Raw genomic sequence first — 20,617 nt, 5'->3', positions numbered from 1 at the left:
GTTGAATGCCTCTTTAAGAGCTTCATCATGGTAATTCAATCCCCTAACCATTGTCCAGAAGAACTGGGCGAAGCATCCTATCTCCCAGCCCTGCTGGCGTTGCGATGCCAACGCCTGCTGGAGTTCTAGTCTCTCTTGAGCTGTAGCGGGGGGAACCACACGAATGCTCATTCTGCTGAGTCCTCAAAATGGCTGTTACATTCTGTCACGACTGGGTTCAAAAACAAAACTGAGGACTCAATTGCAGAAAACCAAAATGGGATTTTAATAAAATAGAAGCAAAATACAATGATAAACAAAACTCCCACGCGGGGGAAAACACTAGAATAATATAAACAAACCAAAACACTGGGAAACAAACACAAGAACATTAGACAACGTAACAGCACAATACAACAGACACAAGGAGACTAAATAGGGAGGCAAACAAAAGAGGGTAACGATGACAACAGGTGGAAAGAATTAAACCAGTAACAAGATAACAAGAAGGGCGGGGCTAACAATGAACACGAGCACATGGCTCAACACAACAAACACCCAAGTGCAAAACAAGACAGGACAAACTTGTGACAGTAAGGCCCTGGCGGTCTATATACAGTAGCCAAGGCTAGAGATAATAGGGAATTTCTTTCTTACATCTAAGAGAGTAACATTTAGCACAAGTACTTCAAACGAATTAAACCTGTGACATGTTTTCTGAGTAACAGTAAGAATATCTTTATAGATTATAGCAACACCACCACCACGACCAATCAGACGGGGCTCATGCTTATAACAGTATCCAGGAGGAGTAGACTCATTAAGACCGAAATAATCATTTGGTTTAAGCCAGGTTTCAGTAAGGCAGAGTACATCGAAACTATTATATGTGACCATTTCATTTACAATAAACGCCTTAGGTGTGAGTGATCTAATGTTTACAAGACCTAGCTTTATAAATTGTTTTTGTTCACTAATATTGAGATTTTCTGGTTTAATCACAATTAGATTTTTCCTAGATCCTGCAGTAGATTTAATGTTTGACCTCACTAAACGAGGAATAGACACAGTTTCAATATAATGTTCTACATTGGTACTTATATCAATTAAGTTTGGACAGCAAAGAGTGTGATTTGGACTTTGACTTACTAGTCATATGGTGTGTAGCGTCTTGGAGATGTTGTCCGACAGAAGAGCCGCTCCGATTCTGCTGGGGTGAAGGCCATCAGCACGGAAGAGCCTAGGTCGCTCCCAGAAAAGATTCCAATTATTTACAAAGAGCAGTCTCTGTTCATTACACCATGACATTAACCATTCATTTAGAGCAAATAATCTACTGAACCTTTCATGTCCTAGTCGGTACGTGGGAAGCGGTCCAGACACGATGATCGTTGTTTCAGGCGATGTGCTGCGTACCGTCTCGATCAGGCTCCTGTAGTCCTTCTTCAGAACCTCCGACTGCCGCAGCCTGATGTCGTTCGTTCCCGCGTGCAGCACGACAGCTCCGACGGGCTCGTCACCATTCAGGATCCCGGGAACCTGCGCAGCGACATCAAGAACACGAGCACCAGGAAAGCAGTGAGTGCGCATTTAAAGCATTATAGTAAGCATTGTCATTTAAAGCATTATAGTAGTAGTGATACTTAAAATTAAGTTTAATTTTAAACGAGAGTTTAAGACTAAGCCAGGATTATGTATTAATTCAATTAGGACGTTTTAGTTTTTTAGGTTACAGGGTGTTATGGTTGGATGAAGATGTCCAAACATTAAGGAAAAATTACTTAATTCTATTTCACAATTCTTTGTCTTTCTCTTACGTTCTTCCATGTCTTTTTGGTTTATATTTGGAACAAATTAAAAACTGTTGTAACAAACCTCAAAGTGTCCCCTTTCAAAAGAGACCAAAACCATGCATATACTCCAAATGGTTCAAGAACAGCATGCAATTTATTTTGGGTATGGCGTTTTAGGTCAAATTGAACAGGAACACTAAGGGGTTAATCACATGGTTTATATTAGTCTAAATGTGTTGTAGACTTACTAATTTCCAATGAAGATGTTGTTCCAGACCTCAGTGACAGGTTTATGATGCTGTGTACAGCCCATCACACGCTCGTCCAATAGGAAATAGGTTTCTTCTCAAAAGAGTTCCTGCTCTGAAGTGCATGCACAAGGTTTTGGCCCAGAACTGCTTGGACTTGGGACACACGATTCCTCTGAATCAACCAGATCCAATTCAGGATCTGGCTCAGGAACACTTGGACCTGGACACATGAAATCTTGGGATCGACCAGATCCAATTCAGCTTCAGACTCAGGAACGCTTGCTTCTGGGACATACAAGGGCTCTGGAACAGCCAGATAATTTCCAAAAAGCTGGAAGAAAGCCCTAATTTAGTACTTTCTGGGAAAAAAAATAACATGTTATGAGAATCACTAACCATATATCAAAAATCAATAATTAGTCCAACTTGAAAGACATTTCTGTTTGTATCTCATTCATTCATCATTTACAAAAATTATATGCAGTGTGTACAGATCTGAACTGAACACCTAGTTTTCAATAACATATGACAAGAGATATGAGAGATGAAGGTGCAAGAAATCACGGGGAAAAGTGGTACGAGCCTCGACTCATTCGTGTTGCCAGATCTTGCAATCAAATAGGTTTAAAAAAAACATAAAAAAGCAAAATAAATGAAATATTACAACCCGCACCTGCTCACTTTAAAAACGCCATAAATTAGATCGCTCTATGAGCCAAGCTTAAACAACAAAAATACTTATAATCTGTGGATATGGCAACACTGCAAGAGTGAGTTGTGTTCCGAACACACGTGGAATGATAATTTAGTGGATTCACTTGTCGGTCCTGAAACTTTACAGAGTGTATATGGCCATTGTAATTTTGCATCTCAAATGTTCTGTAGACATTCACCTTTTGGGCTGTTCTTTTTAGGGGTTTCAGGAGAAGCATCCATACCACCCTGATCAATCCCACTGCTGCTCCCTGAAGGCCCTGCTGGGTTTCTCAGATTGTCAGACACAAATTTAGGATCTGAGATGGCATCATTGACCTCAACCTCCTGACCTTCTGAGGACACTTGGAACCGACCAGATCAGATCCAATTCAGTTTTAGACTCAGGAACTCCTGGAACTGGGACACTTGATTGCTCGATATCGACCAGATCCGTTTCAGATGTTGACTCAGGAATGCCTGGGACACACAATGGCTCTGGAACAGCCGGATCCATCCCAAAAAGCATTTGAAAGAATCCACTCATTTTCTTCATCCTCCACTCTTTGGTGCTTTCTGAAAAACTAAAGAAAACATATAATATGTTATTAGAAACTACTCAAACCACAGATTAGACAGGGCTCGACATTAACGCTTGTCCGGGACAAGTGGATTTTTTGAAGGGACAAGTAAAAGAGAATTTTACTTTCGCGACAGGACAAGTAGCCTGATTAAAGCGTCAATAACAAAAACATAACTAAGAAATCACTATAAAGAGAGAATGATTCTGATTTTATTACATTTATTGTAAGTTGCGATCAATAGTGGATAATGTATTACTGACGGTAACAAAGTTGCCTTGTTGAGGCTCGCACAGCTTCTCGAGGAGAAATCTAAACAAGTAAGCGCAGCACACAAATAAACTCAGTTAACATACTGTGGTAAACATTTAAAATGTGGAGTTTATGTAAGGGATAATGTATAGCGAGGCGGTTGTTATAGCGAATAACAACCTCTTCAGGCTGATTCAAGACCCCTCCGCTTCGTGTCGGGGTCCCGTTCAGCCTGTCGGGGTTGTTATTCGCTATAACAACCGCCTTGCTATACATTATCCTGCTTATTACATAGCTACCTACAAAATAAATAAATAATTTGACACAAAATATTGATTTAAAAAGGAGTTTGATTTAAAAACGATTGTATTGCTTCCGCTAAAGAAAATAGTCTGTTCCGCGTCCATAGCAACGGTGTTATACTTCGCAGCGGTCTGTTATCAAGAAATAACAGACCGCATTCTACATTGGAATTCAACCAAGCCATGTAATAAATATTTTTAACATTTGATACAGTTAAGCAACCTCACATTACAAGTGCTGCTTTCCTGAATACCATTCACGATTGGTGGGGGGTGGGGTGGATCGGATGAATTCGTCCGTGCCCATTCACACTGATCCAACTCCAACTAACTCCAAAATAACTCCAACGCATTTGTTAGAGTTTGTTGGATCAGTGTTAATTGGCCTTTATAGGGCAGGAAGTGAGACCTCAGTGTCAGACTGGGAAGATACATTTCCACTGGTCCATAAAGTTTCACCATACCACCAAACCCCATCTACTCTTATCCTGAGGTTCAGGCCAGAGCAAACATAAAACTTACAAGGACATCCAGTTGTGGCATGTAATTGACTGGTCAAACTTCTTTTTAGTGTATATTGTCAGTGTATGTTCATGTTAACTGCCTATGATTGAACACTTTTGACCTCTAAGGTAAGAGTCATATAAATTCTAATATTCATAATTTTTAAAATTATGTTATCAGTTCTTTTTTTTAAAATGGTCTAAAGTTTTATCTTAAATTTTGATCTGATATGCTAAAGATGAGGCCAGGTGTATGTGCAACATAGCTAGGCCTGCTTTTTGTGTTCATACTTTTTGGTTCAAAAAAGTACAGAATATACTAGTTTATAGTTGCCTGGAATGTATGCTATTCAACGTGAGGACATGCATGATTAAACATTGCACACATTAAAAAATTATTGTTTTTTGCCAATAGTAATCAATACACCAAAAAAAAAGAGAAAAATCCTGATTACTACAATTTTCGTAAGGGATAGCACAGGGGTCTCTAACCTACTCCAACACACCTGCCAGGATGTTATATAAGTATACTTAGGTTGGAGTAGTTTGGAGACCATTGGGCTATTTATATTATATATATTTATATATATAATATATATTTATATATATTATAATATATATACACACTTTGTCTATTTTTATTTGTCACTTTTGTCTATTTTTTCTTTTCATAGATGGTGAATTGTAGGCACAAAACAACAGATTAAACTAAAAGTTGTGTGTGGGGCAGAAGAGGCAAACTAAATTTTCGAGGAGTTCCATGCAAGCAGCCTCGGAGCTCACACAGGACAAAAAAAAACATGAAACCCTCTATAATCTCTATAAGATTTTACTGGCTTGGCATGTCACAGGACATTGACACCTGGGTAATAACATGTACAGAATGAATACTTTTGCAATTATAAAATGCCAATAATTTCCAACATGTTTTGATCACAGATGGCACAGTGTGGACTATGTCAGGCCAGCAGATCATCAGTGAAGGAGCAAAATACATGTATTCCAATTGCGGTATGCCATTCCATCACGCATTTATTTATTATTATTTTATAGAATAAAATTAGAAATAACAATTAACAGGGCCGGATCTACCATACAGGCAATCTGGGCACGTGCCCAGGGGCATTTGCGCAGAGAGGGGCCCTCCGTGATCGGAGTTTTTTTGTTTTTTGTGCGCCACATACGCTGCTACATAAAAATAGTATACACAAGGCTTGGCCTTGATCTTGATAATTATCCAATCAGAATTAAAAAAAAGTGTATATTACATTATATGATCTCTTATTCATGTAAATGCTTTTAAACAATTCATATGCGACAAGACAAAAGTGTGACTGTGACACACACACACACACAGACACAGAAAGATGCGCGCGCACACCAGTATCGCGCGCACAAACAACACGCCAGAATACAGTTATCTTTCGGAGGGAGGTCCATAAGCTTCAGTGCCCAGGGGCCCCTGGGGGTACTAATCCAGCCTTGACAATTAAGTTATATAATTAAATAAGAACAGTTTTATCATTCCCAAAAATACTTGATTTATACTTCTTAAAATTTCCAAAATATTATTTTGTTTCTATTTAATGAACTCTAGGTTAAAAAGCCTTTTGAGCTTGTGGAGATGGATCTGATTGGCAAATTAGCATTGACAGACAATGGTAACCAATACATTTGTGTTATCATTGACTATATGACCAAGTGGCCCCAGGCTTATCCCCTCAAATCAAAGGCTGCCAGGGAGGTTGCAGATTGCCTGTTGAAATTTGTGCATCAGTTTGAGGCACCTAAGAGAGTCCTCACAGACCAGGGAAAAGAGTTTGTAAACACAGTAAGTTATACATGTTCACACATTTTTTTTTTTAAATAAATAATTGAATGACAACTTTTTTTCAAAATACATACTTTTAATTTTTGTTCCTGAGAACTTTAAGAGTCGGTTACCTTTTATAAGTTGCGGCTGAACAGTCATATCTGCAAAGTTCTAAACATTAAAAGGTCCTTGTGCGCACCCTACCACCCACAGACGAACGGCCTTGTGGAACGAATGAATGCAACAATACAGAGGTATAAACAATAATTTAATTCTAATTCTCTTCACAATGAACACAATTTTGCAAATAACTAGATTGTATTTCCCTGGCTGTTTACTGAATAAGCCATTTATGTATTTCTACAAGTAGAGCATGATGATAGAAATGCAACATTCATTGGTTCAGTTTCTAGCGAATGCACACAATGATTATCTACTCACTGAATACACTATTATTTAATTGGGATAAAAATGTATACCAGATGCATGATTGTAAATGCTATTTCCTAACTGCTTTGAAACTGAAAATAATTTTATTATATAGGCAGATCCCTTTGCAAGCTTGTCAAAGACAAGCCCAATGAATGGGACAAACACCTGGATGCCGTTATGTTTGGGTTTCGCACAAAGCGGCAGATGACAACAAAGTACTCACCATATTTTTTAATGTTTGGAAAAGAAGCCTGTTACCCTTCTGAAATACCTGAGCACTATAGGGTAACTGCAGATTGTTAAATTTTTCCAATAATTATCATTAATGATAAACAGGTTGCATTTTTTTAACAGTATTGTCCAGCAATTTTTGTCAGATTGACAAGAGTGTGGAAGGCACATTGTCAGTTGAAGAACTGACTGAATCGGCTATTGCCATCAGTGAGGTTTTGACTGAGGCTCATGCGAATACCAGAGCTTCACAAGAAAGGGTTAGGCGACAAACAAAATAAAGCACTGAACAAATTCAAAGTGGGGACAGAATGTGGAGGCAAAATATAAGGAGCCAACAACGAAAGGGTGGCAAACTGCAGGCAAACTTTTTTGGCCCCTATACAATAACTTTATTGAAAGGCAAAAGTGCAGACCTGGAAGATGAGAGGGGTGTAAAATTCCCCACAATAAATGTTGATCATTTGAGGCTACATGTTGAGGAATTACCCCACATCCCAAATAAACTAAACTCTTCATCACCATCAGTTTCAGTTCCTGTGGTCTTCGCATTCTCCTTCTTACCGGCATCTCCATCACCAGTGGCACCATCCCCATCTCCACCACCAGTGCCAGTACTGTCTCCAACCTGCTCCTCACCGGCATCTCCACCACCAGTCCATGTGGTCTCTTCAGCCCCCTCCTCACCAGCATCTCCAACACCAGTCCATGCCACAGCATCCTCAGGCGTTGTGACTTCATCAGGGTCCAGCTGTTCAGATATAGAGTCACGCATGTACTTAAACAACAATTAAGACAGTTATAAGAAGAGGAGTTTTAGGTGACAGTGTGGAAATAAAAGATAAAACATAATACAGTAGTAACACATAGATTTATGTTGTAACACCATTGCAAAATTTAAGATAGACATGTTGTCACGGTTTATGATTTCACGGTTTATGATTTCATGATTTCATGTCTCTCTCGTCTAACGTGCTGTTGTGTGTGTGTCTGTGGGCGTGGTCATTGATCATCAGTGATCAGTAGCGCCAGCTGGTTTCAATTGTATGTCTCTTTATAAGCTCAGTAACTGGTGTCTCATGTTGTCAGATCGTTGTGGTTTCCTGGTGTGTTTCCCGTGCCTGTTCCTGTGTTCCTTGTGCCATTTTGGATTCTTGTGTCTTCCTGGATTACCTGCACTCTTCACAGAATCATCGAGCACTTTCACGAGGGATCATCACTGGATTACAGCACCAGCACCAGTTGCCCACCGAGGTCCCTGCGTCACCATACCACCAGCGTTTGTGTCCGCCCACCTGTCCCGCTGTGTTGGCGACCATCTGTGTTCTGTGTTCTGACCATTTGTGTGTTTTCAATAAAGAGCGTTGTTGCATATACATCCTGTCTGTCATCCGTTACACATGTAACCTCAATTGTTTTGATAGGACTTAGGCTGCGTCTCATTTCTCTGTCTTACCCCTTACTCTTACCCCTTCCCCTCGGTTTTGCGCGTTCATGTGAGGGGAAGTGGTGTCCCAATTCTCATTTTGATTAAGGGCTAGGGCCAAGGCGTAGGGCTACATAGCCCTTGAAACGAAGTCTGCGGAGGACCACACTTGAAATAGAGGGGTAGGAATTTCTCAGAAGTGAGTCGCACAAATGTATGTATTTTCAGCAGTTTAATGACACTCGTGTTTTATGATACCTTTAATAAAACTTTCAATCGGTTTTAATTGTAATGTTTTTGTTTTGAATCACTAGTTAACCGCTAGCTAGCAGCTATGCGCTATTTGCCGTTTGCTAATGTTTTGCTTATGGTGTCGCCGGCACCGCCGTTAAATACAATGAAACAATGTCTTTGACTGATGGCACACAAGCGTGCAAAGATAAAGAGAGACCAGGCAATCGATAGCACAACCCGAGACGACGGCATCTTCGTTTGTTTATGTCAACGCGTATCGCCTCTGTTGACGTAGCAGCGGAAAGGGAAGATGACGCAAACGGTAATCGAGTGGTGTCTCATTTCTTAGAGAAACGTTCTTCCCCCTACCCCCCTTCACTCGGTATCGAAGGGCAAGGGGAAGACGCAGACAAAGGGGTAGGGGTAGGGGAAGGGGTAAGACAGAGAAATGAGATTGGCCCTTAGCATTGTTTTGCTTGTTTTTGACATTTTACAGGTGTCAAAGAAGTCCGGGAAGGGAAAGATTTGTATGTGCTGATCTAAAAATTGGGCCTTTCAAATCTTTTACATCTCATTTTACATCTGACTGCACCCACACAATATTTTAAAAGTGAGGTGAGTTGATCCTTTTAGAAGCACCAACTCATTAGGAAATTGAGTTGAACTATTGAAATATATTCTAGAAATATTCATAGAATATTTCTAATCTATTAAATATTTTCCAAGAAACAAATTTTGTGTGATTTATATGCCTATCCATATCTTTCATAACTAAACACATAAGTAATATATGTCACGGCTTGGCAGAAGAAACAGACAGATTAGGGTATATTTCAGAGATAAGTTTTAATTTAACAAGCAGGTTAACAGAATGTAACAGCATGTACACAATAACAAGCATGCCCACACAAACAATAACCAACAAAGGACTGAACTGAACAGGGAGAATATTTACACAGGGTAAACGAGGTAACTAACTAGACACAGGTGGAGAAAGATAAACTAATTAGGGACTAACAAGAACTTTTAAATCACTTTAAATTACTTAAAATTAGTTTGTTTTTTTAAACATGTACAAAACTTAGGATTGAGAATTAAAGGAGAAGTTCACTTTTAAAATGAAAATTCTGTCATCATATACTCACCCTCATGTTGTTTCAAAGCTGTATGAATTTCTTTCTTCTGCTGAACAGAATGGAAGATATTTAGAAGAATATCAGTAACCAGACAGTTTTTGGGTCCCATTGACTTCCATAGTATATTTTTTTCCTACTATGGAAGTCAATGGGACCCAAAAACTGGCTGCATTTATTTAGTTAAAAATACAAAAATAACCTAGTAATATTGTGAAATATTATGACAATTTAAAATAACCGTTTTCTATTTGAATATATTTAAAATATAATTTATTCCTGTGATGACAAAGTTGAATTTTCAGCATCATTACTCTAGTCTTCAGTGTCACATGATCCTTCAGAAATCCCTCTATGCTCAAGAAATATTTCTTCTTCTTCTTATCATTATTATTGTCAATGTTGAAAACAGTTGTGTACAAATTTTTTCAGGATTTTTTGATGAATAGGAAGTTTAAAATAACAGCATTTATCTGAAAAAGAAAGCTTTTGTAACATTATACACTTCCATTCAAAAGTTTAGGTTCAGTAAGAATTTTGTATTTTTTTGGGAAAGAAACTTAAAGTAATACTTTTATTCAGCAAGTATACATTAAATTGATCAAAAGTGACATAAGACATTCTTAATGATACAAAAGCTTTCTATTTAAATGCTTTTCTTTCAAACTTTCTATTCATCAAACAATTCTGAAAAAGATTTACATTACTGACAATAATCAGCAAATCAGCATATTAGAATTAATTCTGACGGATCATGTGACACTGAAGACTAGAGTAATAATGCTGAAAATTCAGCTTTGCCAAAGCAACTTACAAATGAGAACAATAGAAGTAGTTAAACTAACACTAGGCCAACAATATGCAAGTGCTATGACCCTTCTCAGTTTAATCAAAATAAAATAAATAAATCAAGTACATGTACTGTGTTAATTTTTTTAAATAAAAAAAATAGAATAAAAGAAAGTGTTAGCATTACTGGATCAGGTGCAGCCGAAAAAGATGTCTTCAGCCGTTTCTTGAAAGTGGCTATGGACTCAGCAGCTCTGGTTGAGTTAGGCAGATCATTCGAGTAGGGTATAAACGGAGGTCGGAGCCAGCTGCAAATGGGTGGGTTAGCAGCAAGTGGGTGGAGCTTTAGCCGCAAGTGGGCTGTACAAACTTCCAGAGGATTTTGATTGGTTTATTTAGTATCACCTGTGTTGTAGTAGCTATTGGTTTATGCTCCACAGTTGGTGGCGGTAATGTGTAAGTTTTGTTGCGATCCATCAGAAAACAAAGAAGAAAACCGCTTTCACATGTCAGCGTGCCGTTGAGATGAAGGGGTAAGCTTGTTGTATAGTTTTTAGTTTTGTGAAAAAGCATTATAAGTTCTGAAAAAGACCATTTCATAATGGCGTTTGTACACTGTTTTTAGTCTTGATGTATTAAAAAAAGAATAAGGGTAAAGTGTATCTAAATAAATTTCTGTAGTTTTTTTAGTAGGCTAGCACACAAATTACAAAATCTGTAACGTGCATGACAAGATCTTTTCTGCATTCCATTTCTACAATTTGCTCTCCAGATTATGGATTCTGAAGACCATAATAAGGTATTGTGGCAGTGTAATTTTTGTACGTTTTAGGACTGCATTGATTTTCAAATTGTAAATGTCTTAAACGTTTTGTAAATGGATTTGATATTAGAATACAACTCCTAACTTAATTGTACAATGCATGCAATTCTTTTAAAACTTGTTTTCATTGTAGTTATGCTTTTTTCTGCGTAATCCACAATGTAATGTAATTGAAACATTTGTTTTAATATCATAATTATTTTATAAAATGTATTACTCATAATAATCAGTGCAATAAATGTGAAATGCATGTTATTGTGCTTCTTATGGCTAGAAAGTAAATATTGACATTAAAAATAAAATGCATAACAAGAACATCATTGATAATGTTAAATGTTATGTTCATATTTTTTTTTTCACCTCAGGTGTTGCATGCTGGAAAAATAAGTCGTCTCACTACAAACAGCTCTTCTGCAGGATGTACTCAATCTCCACTTGTTTGGAGTGTGGGTTTGAGTACAAATGCTGCACACCTGGTACGTTTTGTGTAAATTGGTGATGAATAAACTAGTTAGTCTAAAGGAAAACTAAAAATCTAATTTACTTATGTCATCCCTTGGAGTTTAAAAGTTCTGGACACCATTCATTTGCATGGCATGGACCAAGCGTGCCGCACAAGCCCTGAAAAGTGAAGCCAAAACTTCTCGATCGTCCCCCGGTGACTGGTCCTAGTATAGGTCATAAGTCCCGCCTCCCCGTGTTATTCAATGGGACGTGAAACCAACTAAACAATTAAATTACACTTCAAATATATTTTTTCCAAAGGTGGTTTCTTTCATATGCTGTCGTTTTTATCACGCTGATGTAAGTTCAAGTGTCTGTTTCAAAAATAAGTTGTTTTTTAGTTAGTTACGTGATGCGGTGGTGTAACGTCATGATTGACAGCTGTGATTGACAGGTTCTCTGAGCGAAGTAGTCACTGAAGCACCAACGGACATTTTTTCGGGATCTTCGGAGGACTGAGGAGATTGTATTTACTTTATTTTAACAAGCCTCTTGTCGTACTGCAATCAATTTTTTAAAAAGTGTGCAGAATCCACTCTCCCTGAGTGCATTCGGCGAGAGTGAGGGCGGAGCGTTGATTTCGCGGCTTTACTTCCTGCTCACTACTGCGCAGGTCTGGTCCCGAGATCGCTACTGCGCAGACTCAAGTTCCAATATGTCAGCGCCATATCGGGACTCTGGCGGCTTCAGTTCTCATCAATGGAAGAGAGCGAAGGGGCGTCGTCCATCTTTTTTTACAGTCTATGGCATGGACCTACAGAGCTGAGAAATTATTCTTAATGTTTGTAAATGTTCAATGTCAACTATAAACCCTAGTTCTTATTGTGCTTCTTGTGTATCCACCAGGTTATGCTGGGAAGGGAAAGCGAGGCGAGCTCCAGGGCATTTATTCAGAAACCTTCCACCCTGGATTTTGCAGTTTTCACTGCATGCAGATCAGTTCTAATGAGCTGATATAGTGTCCTTACAAATAACAAAAAAAAGACAAAAAAATAATCAAATAAAATAAACACTTTTGCAATCAATTCTGAGTGACTTGTACATGATTTTATTCATTGAAAAAAATAATTTATCCACCCTGAGATTTAAATGTAATGTCAGAAGAACATTATTTCATTATGCTATTTAAAAAACATTATGCTTAAAATTATGCAGTAAAGATGGATGGTAACTTTGTTTTTTTACATTAGCCAAATGTTTTTCATGTATTTACACATTCACTTCACTAAGTCCAATTGCATCACATTTTAATATGTTCATTTACTTGATACTGTAGAATTGTAGAAGATATATCTAATATTCAGAAATATGCTTGAATAAGGCCTACAGCCTGATGAATTTAAAACACCATCACTTTAAGTATGGTAAAAGGTGTAAAGACGTGACTTCATCATTGACAGTGAGTGGTATTGGACACACACAATAATAACAAAGCTGTAAGAAATCAGACCATGATGAGGAATGTAATATTTTATCGTTTATTTTCATTACTGTCGCTACTTCCTGCCATACTCATTCACCGCCGTCCTCGGCAATGACAGCTTGGGGATTTCCGCGTAAGCTCCTCCCACTTGCGGCGTAAACTCCTCCTACTTGCACATTACTGAAATCCCTCCTACTTGCGGCATAAGCTCCTCCCACTTGCGGCTAAGCTCCTCCCACCTGCAGGTCTCCGGGCTGCAGCGATACATACATGGATCATTCCACCAGCAGTTGTTCTGGACATGTTGGCGCCCAGCAACCCAAATCTGAGAACTGGAAGGTCACGGCGTGCCTAACTTCAGGGTCCGAGTGTCAGCTGCATAATCTATGGAGATTTGCTTCAGTCTATCTGTATATGTGTGGATGATTACTATGTTTATCAATTTATTAGCCAATGAGAATCATTCAATCTGTAAGCAATGACGTAGCTTAGACCTTGGAAATGGTATAACTGCTGTGATCTTTGTAACTGTAAGCAGGGTGGCCTACGAACTCATGTGTGAGTCTTGAAGCTGACTTCTGCTGATGAAACTGCAAACTATCTTCAGTTAAACTTTTCTTACATTTTTTTTGAATAATTCTGACTCCGGGTCTTCTTTCAAACATCTGGGGCCTCATTTATAAAACTTTGCGTAGGATTTGCGTCAGAAGTGGCGTACGGATGAAACATAGGACGTGAGTACACACAGAAATATTCGGATTTATAAAACCGTGCGCACGCACATCCTACGCAGTTTTCCCTTAACCCTCTCGGGACGGATTGGGCGGTACCGCCCAAAATGGCATACTTTTACAAATGTGTAATTATCTTAAAAACTATTAATGATAGAGAGATGCGGTCTTTTTTGCCGTCTTCCTCAGATTCCGCTGAAAACAATGGTATACACACTTCCTTGTTGCGTAATACCACTGCGTATAAGGCCAATGAAATCGACGTTGTTAGGAATATTCCACGCGCAAAGACCAATGGAAAAATTGCTGTTGGGAGGAATATTTTTCTTACCCAATCAGAGGAAGGTTACCATGACATATTCTAGCTAATCAGAGGACTCTGTAGCCTTGCAAGGGGTGGTATTATAGTAAGTGATATAACGCAAACAGCGTAGAGTGGAGGAGGAGACAGAGAGCGAACGGAGCGGAGTATTACACACAGAGATTTATATGAGAGAGAGACAGAATGATTATAATATTTATATATATTAGCAATATTTAATATTTATAGCATATTAGCAATTATAGCATTATTATTTAAATATATTTAAAAAAAAATTAAGGACACAATTTAATGTAGTAACTGCTGAGAGCATAAAGGTGATTAGGTCCAGTAACGACTCTGGCTTTCGCTGATGACCTGGGGCCGTATTCACAAAGAATTTTAAGGCTAAAAGTAGCTCCTAACTGGCGAATTTAGGAGCAACTCCTAAAACTAAAGGGCGTGTCACTCGTATCTTTAGGACTCCTATTTTTTTTATCACTAAGAGTAATTCACGAAGCATTTTAGCCCTAAAAGTAGCACCTAAGTCTGGGACAGCTTAAAAGAAGTCGAGAGGACTCCTAACTCACTAAGACCTATTCACAAACCGCTTTTTGTGGCATTTCACGTTGCAATGTTTTGAAATGCGTATGCGGCGGCTACAGGAGCTTCCAATCGCGAGGGAACAATTTTGCATTGTAGGCATAACTATGCAATAACGCCACCAACAACAACCAAAACTAGGCTACTCATTGCATGTAAACTAATTGTAACGTTTCATTGTGAATCAAATTAAAATGTTCTTCTCTTTGCAAACGTAGGCAGAGGCATATAGTGACAGATTAATTCAATAATGTTGCAAAGGTATTGCATCAATCCATATGTTTCATTAGGCTACTAGGCTATTTGTTTTGCCTTACTCTTTATTCATTTAGGCTATTTATTCAGTTATTCAGACTTCCGTCCTTCGCACTACTTGTGTAGCGCACGCATTCTCAGACCTGTCACCTGTCACTCATCATCGTAGGGGAGGTGTTTGGAATCATTCCCGCATTACAATCATCAGCCAATCAAGGTGGTCACTTCAGTCAAGCTCGTGCATGAGTAATGACGTCATCCATAGCAACGAAGACTCACTCTTAGTTTAGGAGTTGTCATTTTTCTTTACTAAGAGTAGGTCTGAAAGGCGTTGTGAATAACTTTTAAGAGAAAACTCCTAGCTAAAATCTTTTAGTGCGATTTAGGAGTACTCCTAGTGGTAAGATAAAATGCTTTGTGAATACGGCCCCTGGTGCTGATTGGAGGATAATGGAGCAATATGACCCACAACTTTATCCTGCTGGACGAGTTCTGTCAGAACACCGGCCTATACGATAACCCTACCATAATACCGGTCTCAAAGATTATAATGAGCTTTAATAGAACAATCCAAAACACCTTACTAGATACTACACAGCTGTGGCATTGAAATCAGATTGAACATGATTCTCACAGTATTTAATTAAATATTTATTTTTAAATATTTATAAAAATAAATAAATAAAAAAAATTAATTTAATTAAAAAAAAAAAAAAAATTTTTTTTATATATAATATATTTTGTTTTGCTCATTTACCAGTATTGCTGTGAAAGCTGACAGTAATGAATAAAACAGAACAACGTTCAGACTACCATACATTCATCACCACAGAGCAACCAACCCAAAGCGACCCTGTGTACGTGTGCCCAAATTGATCAGAGACAAGGAGAAAGCAGAAACAATTTGTAGAATTTGCTGACAGATTTTGGCTTTCTCATTTAGCACAAAACTGAATAAAACATGTTATTAGTCGGGGAGCCAAAGTCTCAAAAATGGGTTGAACCTGACATGGTCTGTTATACTTTTTATTTGTGTTTTTTCTGTTAACTTTGACCCTAAGAACCAATAATTGGAGGGTCTGCTCTGCCGGAAATATCGCGAAAAAAAATTGTGGCCATTTTAGTGTATGCACCCTTTATTTTTTATCAGAAAAATGTGAAAAATGATTTTTTTCCCTCAAATCCTCAGTGGGTTTGGTAGGCTGTCAATAAATGCACTCCAGATACAAAGAACACATTTGCTGACAACATCCACTGAAAAAATAACTCTTAAAACACATTTCTACATGATTTTGCATCAATTTAATGCAAAAAATTAGGCGTTTTCTCACTTTTTTCCAATATTTTCATCTTTACTTCATTGGCAATCAACTATTCCCCCAAGTTATGACATCAGTCAATATGTCATTCTTTTCACCAAACAGTATACTCACTCCACAGAAAAAATCATAAAAATCCAACCAAAATCAATGGATCTGTGATGATTTCACTAATAGTTGATCAGCAGGCTCAGAACCTCAATAGAATTGTAGGCTACTCTCAAAATTCCGAAAGACATGTAGTCCATGAGCCAGGGGGGTTGATCGGTATCATCGGGGGGAAAAATGCTATCATTGTTATTTGGCAAGGTATACACCCCTAGTATTAGAAAAATCACTATAGCAGTGCAGGGGTGGTAGCGAAATCACTTTTTCAGCTCATGAAGTTACTAACCCCCTAAGATAAATTCCGTTTTTGAAATCTGGTGTATATCTGGTTTAGGCTCATGCTAGGGATATTGTCAATATTCTATAATATGGTGCTTGGTATCGCTGGAAAGGGGACCTTTTAGGCTTTCATTTAAGCCCAGTACTGAATCTGTCTGACAAACACAGAGGTCACATGACTTCTTTAAACCAGAAATAACACACATTTTTTCACAATTTCCGCCTAAACTAAAAATCCGCCTAAAATCGCTGTGCCATGAAAGAACACCACGGACACAAAAGTCAACAACTTCAATACTCAAGGCACTCTGATGACTCAGAAAATGTATAATATACCCATACTATTTATTTGTGAGAGCCTTAAATTAGACTTGTGCAGCCAGCACAAGTCTTCAAAATAGAATAGAGCCAATAGAATGGACAAATAGAATACCCTAGTCCAGGGCCAAATGTTGTAATAAAAACACTTGTAATTGGTGTAACAAAATGTTTCTATCATGTATTTTGATATTCACCCACTTTCAGTTAGAATGTCAGAATGTAGCTCATGCACTGAATGTTGATGGATTTTGACAAGGTTTTGTCAGTTTTGTGAAAAGATTGTTGGAATCAATCGCTGTAAAAATCTGTTATTGTCTATCCATTCTAAAAGTGCATCTATCCATTCTAAAAGTCCATCTATCCATCATAAAAGTGCATCTGTCCATTATAAAAGTCCATCTCTCCATCATAAAAGTCCATCTCTCCATCATAAAAGTCCATCTATCCATTCTAAAAGTCCATCTCTCCTTTATAAAAGTGCATCTATCCATCATAAAAGTGCATTTATCCATTATAAAGGTGCATTTATCCATTATAAAAGTGCATCTGTCCATTATAAAAGTGCATCTCTCCATCATAAAAGTCCATCTCTCCATCATAAAAGTCCATCTATCCATTATAAAAGTGCATCTATCCATCATAAAAGTGCATTTATCCATTATAAAAGTGCATCTGTCCATTATAAGTCCATCTCTCCATCATAAAAGTCCATCTCTCCATCATAAAAGTCCATCTATCCATTCTAAAAGTCCATCTCTCCATCATAAAAGTCCATCTATCCATTCTAAAAGTCCATCTCTCCATTATAAAAGTGCATCTATCCATCATAAAAGTGCATTTATCCATTATAAAAGTGCATCTGTCCATTATAAAAGTCCATCTCTGCATCATAAAAGTCCATCTCTCCATCATAAAAGTGCATCTCTCCATCATAAAAGTCCATTTATCCATCATAAAAGTCCATCTCTCCATTATAAAAGTGCATCTCTCCATCATAAAATTCCATCTATCCATCATAAAAGTCCATCTATCCATTCTAAAAGTCCATCTCTCCATTATAAAAGTGCATCTATCCATCATAAAAGTGCATCTATCCATTATAAAAGTGCATCTCTCCATTATAAAAGTCCATCTATCCATTATAAAAGTCCATCTCTCCATCATAAAAGTCCATCTATCCATTATAAAAGTCCATCTCTCCATCATAAAAGTGCATCTATCCATCATAAAAGTCCATCTCTCCATCATAAAAGTCCATCTCTCCATCATAAAAGTCCATCTATCCATTCTAAAAGTCCATCTCTCCATCATAAAAGTGCATCTATCCATCATAAAAGTGCATTTATCCATTATAAAAGTGCATCTGTCCATTATAAAAGTCCATCTCTCCATCATAAAAGTCCATCTCTCCATCATAAAAGTCCATCTATCCATTCTAAAAGTCCATCTCTCCATTATAAAAGTGCATCTCTTCATCATAAAAGTGCATCTCTTCATCATAAAAGTGCATGTCTTCATGTTCATTTTATGAAGTATACTTAAAGGGGGGGTGAAATGCTCATTTTCACTCAATCTCCTGTTAATCTTGAGTACCTATAGAGTAGTATTGCATCCTTCATATCTCCAAAAAGTCTTTAGTTTTATTATATTTATAAAAGAAAGATAGGCTGTACCGAGTCTTTCCGGAAAAAAACGAGCGTCTGGAGGCGGGCCGTGTGGGCGAAGCCAGAGCTCAATAGATAGAGAGAATCCGTCGATCTGGGCTTTGTTTATAAAACATTCATCGTCGAAATGCAGGGAACAAACAGTCTACACAACTCGTTTTTGCCCCGGAAAAACAATCTGCATCCACTGTTCCTAACGCTGGGTTCTTTAGTAAGCTTTCCCTCACAACCAAAAAAAACACTTTGGAGACACTATGCAGCGCTGCCGATGATTTCCTGTTGAAGCGCGTTGATGTGCGTGGTCTCGCTCCCCTCTGGTCGACGTGTGCGCGGGCGAGCTTTTCCACTCTGGTCTACGTCATTAGATCCACGGTCGGAAAAAACCCAGCCGAAACTTGTACCAACCCGGAAGTAAGATTTTCGGCACAGAAATTCTCCGTTATTCGTCCAAAATATTTTTTTTAAACTTTGGCCATGTTAAGCATGAGAATCCATCTCTTTAACACTGTAAACAACTCTGAATACATGAAACACCATTGTACCCCCCCTTTAAGTAATTTTCAAGTATATTTTTAAGTATACTTTATGTAGTAAGTATACTAATATCAATGTGTACTTGTAGTAAAATTGTGTACTATTTCAATACTGCTTGGGACTAAATTGGCTCACTTTTCGTATTTTTAGTATTTGTTAGAGTAGTAAACTAAGTACACAACTAGGTTTCTCATTTGTAATGCATCTGTACTACAAGTGAACTTATAAGTATACTAGTAGTTTACTGTTTTAATACAAGTAGTACATTTTTTTAGTTTATGAAAGTACACACTGATGTGTACTCTCAGTAAACTACTAGTTTCGTAGTTTATACTGCAAGTGTACTTGTAAGTTTTCTTTAAGTAAACATAACATTATACTTTGCACTTAACATGTAACATTATTATTTTTGCACTTGAAAAATACCTTTAACTGTACTTTAAATTTAAAAACATGTTATTAGCTTCATGCATCCTTTTTTAATCTTAACACTTGAATGTCAGTAAGTTTCATAAAGAAAGGCAACATTTTAAACAAAAACGTAGAATTAGAGTAAATTGATTTACACGACCAGTGGACTAGCCTACAAAAGAGTTAACACAACTACAAGACAAGTATACAGTACTTTGAATTCTTAATTATTCTTTTAAGCAGGGTTCACCAATCTCGGTCCTGGAGGGCCGCTGTTCTGCAGAGTTTAGGACAGCGGCCCTCCAGGACCGAGATTGGTGAACCCTGCTTTTAAGTATATCTGGATCAAAAGATTGAGTTCAAGTACAGGCCAAATATACCTGGGCCCGTATTCATAAAGAATCTTAATGCAAAGAGTAGCTCCTAGTGACAAAATTCTAAGAAAATTCTTAGAAATGTGGCCGTTTACTCTTAAAATTAAAGACAAAAATCCCAGTAAAGAAAAATGTAATTCAGAAAGCATCTTAACCCTTAAAAGAGGTCTTAAGGTCAAAATTGTTAGGAGCACGGACGAGGACTTTTAAGAGGCTGAAGACTTTCTTCAGCAGAGGAGAACATGGCAGAAAGAAGAAGGAGAAGAAATCTGTTGCAGACAATGGATGACAGTGAGTTAATAAGGCGCTATAGATTAGATCGTGCAGGGATCATGTTTGTGACAGATCTTATAGAGACGCGCTAACATCTCCGACAGCGCAGAAATGCAATAGCGCCAGAAATGAAAGTAATCACTACATTACGATATTTGGCAACTGGGAAAATGCAACAATGCAGCAGTGTGTAATGTACACAGTCGCATGTAATTTCAAAGTGAAGGCTTAGAATAGACAAATCACATTTTTTTTCCTTCTTGGACTACCAGCCAATCACAG

The 20,617-nt window shown here is 37.8% G+C and overlaps 1 long non-coding RNA gene across 1 annotated transcript; it reads left to right on the top strand.

Moving 5' to 3' along the window:
• The first annotated feature begins 10,737 nt into the window (after positions 1-10,737).
• On the top strand, positions 10,738-12,712 carry LOC307157570. The gene is made up of 4 exons (XR_013821036.1): positions 10,738-10,945; positions 11,185-11,211; positions 11,601-11,711; positions 12,586-12,712. It is a non-coding gene; the product is annotated as an uncharacterized lncRNA (long non-coding RNA).
• The last annotated feature ends 7,905 nt before the right edge of the window (positions 12,713-20,617 follow it).

Source organism: Squalius cephalus (genome assembly GCF_949319135.1).
Source record: "Squalius cephalus genome assembly, chromosome: 4".
NCBI lineage: Eukaryota > Metazoa > Chordata > Actinopteri > Cypriniformes > Leuciscidae > Squalius > Squalius cephalus.
The sequence above is the reverse complement of the archived record's forward strand: the minus strand, read 5'-3'. Positions and strand labels throughout refer to the sequence as shown.